At 44.6% G+C, this 10436-nt stretch overlaps 1 protein-coding gene across 8 annotated transcripts in view; it reads left to right on the top strand.

Annotated features, from left to right (window-relative positions):
• The first annotated feature begins 4908 nt into the window (after window positions 1-4908).
• The window catches only part of SMAD1 (SMAD family member 1), a 75019-nt gene continuing 69491 nt past the window's right edge, over window positions 4909-10436 (top strand). Inside the window, exons 1-3 of one of the 8 annotated variants that reach the window (XM_082728268.1) lie at window positions 5920-6053; window positions 6309-6510; window positions 8766-8820. The gene's annotated coding sequence lies outside the window, so the exon portion shown is untranslated. The other 7 variants (XM_082728273.1, XM_082728272.1, XM_082728266.1 and 4 more) reach the window with 7 other exon arrangements.

Raw genomic sequence — 10436 nt, 5'->3', positions numbered from 1 at the left:
AAATAGCCTTCCAAGGCCTGTGTCTAGATGCTGTAAACAATCTCCTGCCTGACCCCTGCCTTGAAATGAGGTCCCAGAGAACAATTTTGCTAAGCAAAGATTATAGAGTGCCCCACAAACTTCAGAAACTGGGGGAATTCCTATAAAATTCTGTCATGATGATAATTACTGTAAAATGTTCACACAGAACTTGTAGTGCTATAGACTGTTAAGAAATCCTTAGAAAGGGGGCTAACAACTTTTTGGGCAAATTCCTAGCATTTGTAATTAGAAATGTTAAATTAGGAGTTTAAATACATTTTAATAAATGATAAATTAGAAATTCAGACTTCAGAGTGAAAGCAATCATGAGAAAGAATTCTTCCTGTGAAGTATGCCCCAGTTTAAGAAAGACACCGATTGGAGTTTTCACTGCAGTTCAATTAGATATTTATTCCTTCAGCAAATATTTGAGGGTTTCCTGTGATGGGTCTGTGTAAACGTTGGGCATGCAGCAGGGAAACAACTAGACACAGCTCCCACCCTCATATTCCTTAGAAGGTCGGTAGGGTCTTCCTATGGAGATACAAAACAGCATGCCTAAACACATTCCTGATCACAAGCAGCCAAAGACTCTCTGGAGGAAAAGGTGCGATGAGAGAACAGAGGCATTTCAGCATCAAAAATTCATAATTTGCTCTTTTCCCCCAACTTTACTTATCACTGGAACATTCCTGTTTAATGGGTAGAATACCACACCGGTGATCCTTAGTGGGCTCATTCCAGGGTAATTGATTCATTTAAATTCACTTAAGGAGCTGCTACACAAATCCTATATTACATATATTTTTTCTGTTGAATAGAGCCATCTCTTAAAGAAATGTCTGGGTTCATATTTTGCATATTTAATATTTGCAGCCACTTTTAAGGGCTCACCTTATTATACATTAGTGGTTATGTTTTGTTTTTGAACAAGCTAGCTCAATCACATAATTAGTTTGCCTTCCGTTCCTTGATACCTCCATCTCTTTGAGGAGCTTGCCCTTCTCCCTGCCTTAGCCACCCACTTTCTCTAGTCACACCGCTAGATTTTGGCATACCCCCCCCCCCACCAGCTCCACAATTCCAAGCATCCCATTCTCAGACTGTTCCCAGCATTTGGGAGTGGGTCCCAACTCCAGCAATTATTAGACTCCGCTAGGACCTTCAATCCATTGATCCTACACCTTTCCTTTGTCTTCTACTCCTTTACCTCCTCCCTCCCCTCCTTCCCACGGCCCGCCACAGTTACTCCGCTGCCCACACCCTCTGCTCTCTGACCCTCTTTCCCTCCATCACATCCACCTGCAAAACCCTAGCGCCATCCCCTTAGTCCCACAGGGCTGGAGAAAACTCCACAGCCCTGCTGACTGGTCTTGCTTTAAATTCATGACCACTAACCTCAAATGGGCACTTAGTAGCACTGCCCGGCAATCCAACCACATTTGCGTAGTTCATTTGCTCTCAAACTCTCCCAGAAGATAACTCTTTCATATCTGCTTCTCTCCTTCCCAACCTCCATAGCCTCTCCCACCCTCACCACTCTCAAGAAGTAGGGTCTGTGGCTATTTCACTAAGAGAAGAGAAGCAGTGGACGAGAACTTCCCTATGTTCCTGCCCTGCAGCCACCAGCCAGGTGCATCTGGGCCCACGCACTGTCTTCCCTCCTGTGTCTAGCTTCTCTGTGCATCAATGCTCTGGCCTCCTAGCTCTTCCCCGAATGCGCGAAGTAGTTGCAGGTTCAGGGGCTTTGCACTTGCTCTTTACTCTGCTTGGGAGTTTGGAGACCTTCCCCCTAGATCAATGGCATGCCCCTCTCTTCCTCCAAGACTTCTTATTAGGAAGCTTTACCCTAACCCTATAGAAATAGCAACCTCCCCCATTCCCAGTCCCTTCTACCTGGCCTCTTCCATCCCATGTACCACCCACCACCTAGCATATTTGTGTATTTATTCTTCTTTGATGAGAGCAGGGATTTTTATTGGTGAAGTTTGCTGTTATATGCCGCCCAGTAATTAGAACAGTCCTTCCTTCCTTCCTTCTTTCCTTCCTTCCTTCAACAGGTGTTTAATAAGCTCCCACATAGTGCTGGATACTACCCTAGGCTCTGAGGGAATAGCAATGAACAGAACAGAACCGAACCAAAGTCCTGCTCTTCTGGCCAAGTAAGTAGTTAGGTAGTGATAGGCAAAGAGGATTACAAGATATGTTCATTTGGGAGGGGTGGGAAGAATTTTAGGTAGAGTGGCCAGGGTGGGCCTCACTGAGAGGGGAACACTTGGATGAAGACCTGATCAGGGAGAGGGGGAGGACACAGCTAGTGTGAAGACCCTGAGGTGGGACTGTGCCCAGGTTGCCCCAGGACTTGTTGAAAGGCCAGGACAACTTGAGGAAGTAGGCTAGGAAGAGAGGAGGAGACCAGGCGAGAATGGGAAAGGAAGAGTCAGGAGGGCATGTAAGTGAGAGTTTTGTGCATTGTAAGAACTTATTTTGAATGAAATGGGGAGCCAAGGGAAGATTTTTTTTCATATAATGATATTAATACAATGCCACATTCAAGCTTTGACAATTATCCCAATACTGTCCTTTTAAAAAAAGTAGCCATGATTTTTTTTTTTTTTTTTAAAGATTCTGACAGAGAGAGAGAGAAAAAGAGGCCCAGAGAGGAAATACAAGCAGATGAAGTGGAGAGGGAAAAGCCGGCTTTCAGCCGAGCAGGAAGCCTGATGCGGGGCTTGATCCCAGGACCCTGAGATCATGACCTAAGCCAAAGGCAGACACTTAATGACTGAGCCACCCAGGCGCCCCAAAAAGTATCCAAGTTTTTATTACCATTTAAAGAAATAACTTGCACAAAGGGCAAAATAAAATTGCAAAGCATGTGTAGTGTTCATTATTATCATTTGTGGCTACTAGGATTGCACTCAGAAAGGTCATGTGTAGGTTAAAATGTAATAATTTTGTAATTTTTATAACATAAAAAGTAAAGGCTATCATGTCATTTTATAGCTTCCCCTGCAATCCTGGATTCAATCAAGGATCACACACTGGGTTTAGTTGTCATGTCTTTTTAAACAGCTTTATTGAAACAAAATTCACAGACTATATAATTTACCATTTAAAGTATACGATTCAATGGCTTTTAGGATATCCACAGAGTTATGTAAATACCATCAGAGACTAATCTTAGAATACTATTTTTTTAACCCCCCAAAAGCAACTCTGTAACCCTTAGCTACCACTCCTTCCCAACTTTCCTACTCTCCCAAACATAGATAACCACCATTTTACTTTCTGGCTCTAAAGACAGGTCTATTCTGGAAATTTGTAGAAATGGAAGCATCCAATATGTGGTCTTTGTTCAAGGTTCATTCATGCAGCCTGTGCCAGTATTTCATTCTTTTTAATGACTGAATAATGTTCCATTGTGCATATAGCACATTCTAGTTACCAGGAAGGGTTTTGAGCAGAGGAGTGACCTGATCTAAGTGGCATTTCACAATTCCATTGTGCATATAGCATATTCTAGTCACCAGGGAAGGGTTTTGAGCAGAGGAGTGACCTGATCTAAGTGGCATTTCACAAGGCTCACTCCAGCTGTTATTCCAAGGAGCAGAGAATGACGAACTGTGTCAAATGCTGCTTTTAGGGAAAACAAGATGAGGTCCAGGATTTGACCAGGAAGTGCTCAAATAGTTTAACAGAGAAACTAACTGAAATACTCCAGTTTATAATTTACAAATGGTATTTTCTGTGTTTTATGGGACTTGTATTTCCTTTGAATCATTAAACAAGGAATGTAGAAATATTAAGAAATAAGAATTGGGGCACCTGGGTGGCTCAGTGGGTTAAAGCCTCTACCTTCGGCTCAGGCCATGAACTCAGAGTCATGATCCCAGGCTCCTGGGATCCAGCCTCATATTTGGCTCTCTGCTCAATGGAGAGCCTGCTTCCTCCTCTCTCTCTCTGCCTACTTGTGATCTCTGTCAAATATATAAAGTCTTAAAAAAAAAAAAAGGAAATAAAAATTTAAAATAGAATGTGGACATGTAAAGGTCCATGAACAATTGGAGAGTACTATTAACTTACCTCAGTGTTTGATATTTTCTTTATACGGATGGTAATGATTCTTTGAGAAATTTATTCCTCAGAGTAATTATTCCTCTCTAAACATAACTCACCATTATGGTAATTATCCAAGATTTCATGCCAGCTTCCAGATAGCTAGCCAAGGGAAAAATTAATTCTTACCAAAAGATATGTTCAATGTCTATGCAGATTAGCTTAGATGAGAGCCAGTTTGTTTTTATTTTCAGGGGTTGGTGTCATATAAAAGATTGTAGAAATGGGATCAAAAATTGAGTTCCGTTGTGGCATCTGTCATTATTTGGAACAACTAGGTTACCTACTTGAATCATTAGATACTGAACTGACACAAAACACATAATATTGATTCGGGTTTTGGTATAAGCACATGCAATAGTACTAAACTCCCCAATTCTGGGTCCGTGCAACTTCTGGGGCTCGCAAAACATCAGAAAGTTAGTGAAGAGCAACGGAAACTAGGTATAGAAAGGAGAACCTCGAAAAATAATTGTCAAAAACGCACTCCGCGTTTAACGATCCGGAGGGCGCGGTAGACGGGTGATGAGCTGTTCGGAAAATAGATACTGCACCCCGAACTTCATTTGAGGATAATGCACCAAGCCCGCTCCAGCCGGACTAAAGGAAGCAGGGGAGGAAATCTGTTTTTTTCTCCCCGGAATAAACGGGGCGTGGGGCCGAGGCGGGGGGGGGGGGCGGGGGAGGTGGCTGGCTCGGGCCCCGCGCTCGCTCGCGTTAGCCGGCCGGGAATTTGGAGAGGATCCCTGGTCGCGCGGCGGCGGCGGCGGCGGCGGCGGCGCGCGGGTGCGCGTGTGTGCGAGCGAGTGAGCGTGCGGGCGGGCGAGTGCGCCGGGTATTGGCAGCCGAGCAGTGGAGGCTGGGCGGCTCCGACTCCCTGACGCCAGCGCGACCAGATCAATCCAGGCTCCGGGAGCGAGCGGGCGGGCGGGAGGAGGAAGGAGAGGCCGAGCGGCTCAGCCCGGGCCGAGGCGCGGGGAGGCACTCTGCGAGCGCAGCGCCCCGCCGGCCGGACCGGGGCCGCGGGACCCCGCTCGTCCGGCCACTCGTGCGCCCGCGCGGACGGGCGCGCCGCCAACCCGGTAAAACGAAACAGACCCGAACCCAACTTTCTCCTTTGCCGCGTCCCCGCCCTCCCTCGGCGCCTAGGGCTTCCCGGCGCCGCCGCCGCCTCCTGTGGGACAAGCGCGGGCCCGCGGGGCTGCCGCGGTTGTGCGGGGCCGGTGACGCGGGCCGCGGTGGGGAGGGAGCTCTTCCCCGCGTGGGGCGGACCGGGGGACCCCCCCCCCCCATGATGGCGCCTCCCTGCCGCTCCGAGGAGCGAACCTGCCACCTCCTCCTGCTCTGGCGCCCAGCCGGCCCGGCAGGTTTCGGCCGGGGTTCCCCTTGCGTCTTTGTTGGGTCTGCGGCGGGGAAGCCGCGCTCCTCGGCCCCGAGCCTCGCCCCCCGCCCTGGCTGCGGCGGGACCTCCCCTCCCTCTGTCCCTCCCCCTCCGCCCGTTCCCCGTTTCTCTTTCCCTTTCCGCAGCCGGGCCGAGGCCCGTCCGCGCTGCTCGCCGGCCCATTGTGTCCAGCGCCGGCCCGGGCGACCCTTGCGGGAGTTGGGAGGACAGCGGCGGGCGCTGCCCTCTCCGCGGTCGGCGCCTCGCGGAGCGGGTCCGGCACGAGGCGGACACCGGTGCCCTGCGCCCCTCCGCATCCCAGACGGGATTCTTTCTCGGCCCCCACGAGCCCCTTGGGGGTCGAGGTCAAGGAAAGTTCGGCACCGAAATTCCCTCTAATTTATTCAAAGGCTTGGCGGCGGCGGCGCGTAATTTTTTTCCTCTCTCTTCCGCCTACACCCCGTGCGTCTCCCAAGTGTCGTCTCATTCCTTTCCCTTTACCGGATTCGATTGCCTCACTGCATGTGTATTTGTGAGTTCGCTGTTGAACAACTGTTCATTTACTCCGCTGTCTTTGTTAGTGCTTCTCGGGGTGGCCGCCGCAGGAAGGTGGGGGGAGTGGGTGTGAGAGAGACAAACGTGGGCTTGTTTTTCTAGTTGCTTAATATACATGTAGGCTGGAAGGGAGGACGTTTCCTTGATGTACTTGGGAAGGGAGGAGGAACGAATGCCTGCCGGATCTCGCAGCTACAGTAGCTGCGGCTTTTGTTTATTCCGAGGCGCTTAGGATTTTCCAGTCTGCGGTGCAAGATAGTGAGACGCTTCCCTTCTGGACACCGAAGCGCGTCTCAGCACCATCTCCTTGAGGAAGCATCGTTTTCGTGAGTGCTGGGGCAAGCCGGCCTTTTCCTTTCTCCTCCTGGTCTCTTCTTTCCAGTGCATCTCAAGTTCCAAAGTATGTGCAGTGGTACAGAAGTTGCATGATTTCGGTATGTCATCCTGTTGCTGGAACTCTAGGCACCTAAATCACAGAATGCCTTCCTTTCAGAACATTTCTTGCTCTAATAGCCTGTGGTGGATAGCATGCCTACTTTCAGTAACACAATGAGAAAACTGTTCTCTGCCCATGTTGACTTTTCATCTCGTTTATAATGACCACTTTACGTTTTATGGGAGGTAGCTGAGCTGTATTGGAACCACTATTCAAAAAAAAAAAAAAAAAAATCAAGGCAGGACCCATGTCCAGGACCCCAGCATTTTCAAGTAGTAGAAATATTTTGCATCATTGTTATTCTGATGTAGGTGCCAGGCCTGAGTACACTGGACTGCTTAAGGAGTTTGTGCTCCTCTCTCCCTCCCTCTTTCCCATTTGCAGTTATTTGATATTTCCCTGCAGGTGGTGTACATTTGTGTGATACTGCAGTTCTTAAGAAACTGTAACCAGGGTCATGAGAGATGATTTTCTAGAGGTGGGTGATGCGCGAGCCTCTGGAGAATACAGGCAGGATCGTGTTTCTTCTGAGGGTAGGGATTTGTCCTTGATTTAGTTTTGACCCCTCCAACCATAGGTGTGTAACTAAATACATTTTTCCTTTTTGCAGCATCCATTGGTTTTATACCCTTGAAGAACTGATGACCTTTGCATTTTAGAGAAATGACCATTTTTAGGCAATTAAAAATGTTAACCTCTTACTTAACCAATTTAAGTAATTTTTTCCTACTAAGTTCATTAAAGCATTAAGTTAATCATTTAACAATAAATGTTAAAAACTAAATTTCAGATTGTGATTTTGATTTATAGTAATTCTGGGTTAGAGATAAAATTTAATGTCTCGGTTAGATAGGAAAAAGAAGAAACTGAGGTGTAATTAGATGACTATATTTAAGCTGTAGTCGCCTACATAATCAAGGCCAAGTTGTGTGTGTATAAGAGATCTCATTTGTGTAGTCTTACAAGGCTAATGGAGGCATCATTGAGGCTTTATAAATAATGTAAGTTGTGTATAATGTAGAGTCTCCAGAGACAGCAGAGAAAGCATCATTACCAGCCTTTTCAACCTGCTTGAGATCTTAAATTGATTTACAGCACTGAACTGGTGCAAAATGATACATCAGGATGACATGGGGTCAGCCTGTAAAAGTCTATGATGTCAGCCTATTAGTTCAGTCATCATAATTAAACCATATTACTGGGGCAGCTAAGCAGGAGTCTGGCGTTATACTTCAGATATGGGTGGTACATGGATTTTGTTTATAGTGGAAAGGCTGAGCTGCCCAGGAACGCTAGTGTTTCTAAAGAGGGAAAGGCTTACAGAACTCTGAATTTTTGAAGAAACTGAAGATAAACGAAAGGATGTTCAGTCTGCATTGTCTAAGGAACTTTCTATTTGGCAGTAGAGAGACAGATGCAATGGGGGTCTGATAAGGACCTTTACAGCTCTGATCCAGTGTACTGAATCAGGCTGCATGTGAGCTTGAAATTAACGTGGCCTTAGGGACCTTCTAGAATATCAGAAGACCACATGCTTCTTATCTCTGATCCTTTCATTAGCACTGAGTTGCACTGTATTGATGGATCAGCTGGCATTTTATTTCTTTAACAAGTCACGGTTACCAGGTCTCCACTGAAAGCAAAGAAATTTGAATTGAATATATGATAAGCTTTGGAAAAGAAGACTCTTGTTTCTTGCTGAAATTTCTGCAATCTTTATTCAGTTTATGGGTCATCTAGGGAAGTACTGTCCAATAAGGTAGCAATAGCTACATAGGGGGATTTTAATGTGAGTGAAACTGACATTCATCTTCTCAGTAGCACTAGCCACATGTGGCTAGGGGCTACCATGTTGGACAGTGTGTATTTCCATCATCACAGAAGGATGTGCTGGGCAGTGCTACTCTAGGACCTTTACTTCTGCTTTTCATTTCTACTCCTCTTTCAGCTACGTCTCTGCTTACCACTTCTAATGACTTTGTGGGGTCAGGAAAAGAAAGGGGTGTTTCATTATTTTTTTCCCCCACCTACTAGTTGCTCTTGATAAAATAAAAAACAGTTTGGAAGTGATAATTGGAAGTACTAGATCAAATGAGATTGATTCTTCTCTGGATCATATTTATCATAGACCCTAATTTGATTTAGAATGTCGTTAATATTTTTCTGTGTTTTTCTTATATGCTTATTTTAAATAGTCATACCTTATTTATGTCCCAAAACTTACCTAAGTACTATTGTTACCACATTTTACAGGCAAAGAAACTTGAGTTCAGAGTGATTCAGTGTCTTGCCTCAGGCTACATAACTAGTAAGTGATTATGATTTATAATCTTAGCTGGGATATGAACAGGCAATCTGACTCTAGCACCTTTTAACTATATATATATATATATATATATATATATATATGTAAACATACATAACTATGTATATGTAGGTTAATTTATACATAAACTTTTTCTGTTGAGAATATTCAAATAAGCATTGTTCTGCTGAGTTTTACTATTCCAGTATGGACATGACGACTTACTTTTTAGACTTTTAGACAGATTTGCCCTCTGTTGTGCTCTTCTGGGCTGTTTTCTGGTGCTGTCTTCTTTTGAGTGCTTTAGAAGAAACATAATGTTTACATTATACATATTTAAGCAGAATATGACTAGACGAGTAAATCTGACAAAAAAATAATGCATTTCAGTGCTGAATTATTTTCCTCTCTGCTTTTCTGGACAATCCCTGCTCCTTTCACCTTGTGTTTTTCTTGTGCTATCACAGGCTGGTGGTAGCAAAGAGCAAAGTTCTAGCAGTTCAGTTTATCTCATCAATATCAGTCTTCTCTTAGTTGTTAGATACTGTGCTTTGAGATGAAAATAGTTCAGGGCAAATCTTGGAAATTTTTTTCCACATTTAATATCTACTTTTGTATAGTCTTGCAGTTATCCTAAACCCCTTTTTAAACATTAATTAATTAATTTATTTATTGGGTCGGGCTGTTGAAGAATCTGAAGGAACCATGGATCCAATATCAGCTCATTCCCATCCTCCAATCCAAAGATGCTCCAATCCAAAAATGTTTGTATGCCCTGGTGAGCTTGTATACACAAGTACCCAAATTGCATGATATTTCAGGTGAAGGACATCCATGGGACAGCCTTGCCAAGTACGTTCATAAACATTAAGATGTGTGATTTCCTTCGTAGAGAATAGAGATATTTAGTGTTAAAAGCTGTTTTGAAGATTTTCTGATCCTATTGGTTCATTTCAAACTGTGTGGTCTGAGGCCGGGAGAAGATAGCCAACTTGCCTAGAGCCACCCACCAAAGAGACCAGAAGAGGGAAGGCCAGAACCCGGAGCACTCTTAGAGCTGTTGAGTTCTCATTTGTTTATCCTCTCCTGCTACTTTCGTTGTGTTCCTAAGGTTTTGCTCTGAGCATATCCAGTGTAATTTCGTGAGGGGAGGAAAGGAGAATTTTTGGCATGGCATCAACTTCTTTGTACCTAACATTTAGCTGAATAGGAATCAAGTCTGATAACCTCAGAGAGATGTTTTTTTACAGATTGAAATTGATTTTTTTTTTTTTTAATCTTAGAGATGGAAAAGAAAAAGCTCTGTGTCTCATTTAATCAATGGGACCTTGGTAGAAAATGGGAGATCCAAGATTGTATCAAGATCAAATTAAATCAGGCAATTCTGCTATACAGATTTTCTCTCCTCTCAAAAGCAAATCATATTCTTAACCGAAAGCTAAAAAGTTTGGAGTATTTAAGGAAGGAGCTGGGGGTATTAAGGAGAGAATTGGAAAGGTCTGAGGACAAGAAGGATAATTTTCCTACAAAGAGGTAGAGGAATTTGATATTAAGTCACAAAATGAGGTTGATGAGGTGCTCTCTGTAATGCTACTTCTATATGTGGTTTTACTGTTCAT

This window comes from Mustela nivalis, assembly GCF_964662115.1.
Source record: "Mustela nivalis genome assembly, chromosome: 4".
NCBI lineage: Eukaryota > Metazoa > Chordata > Mammalia > Carnivora > Mustelidae > Mustela > Mustela nivalis.
The sequence above is the reverse complement of the archived record's forward strand: the minus strand, read 5'-3'. Positions and strand labels throughout refer to the sequence as shown.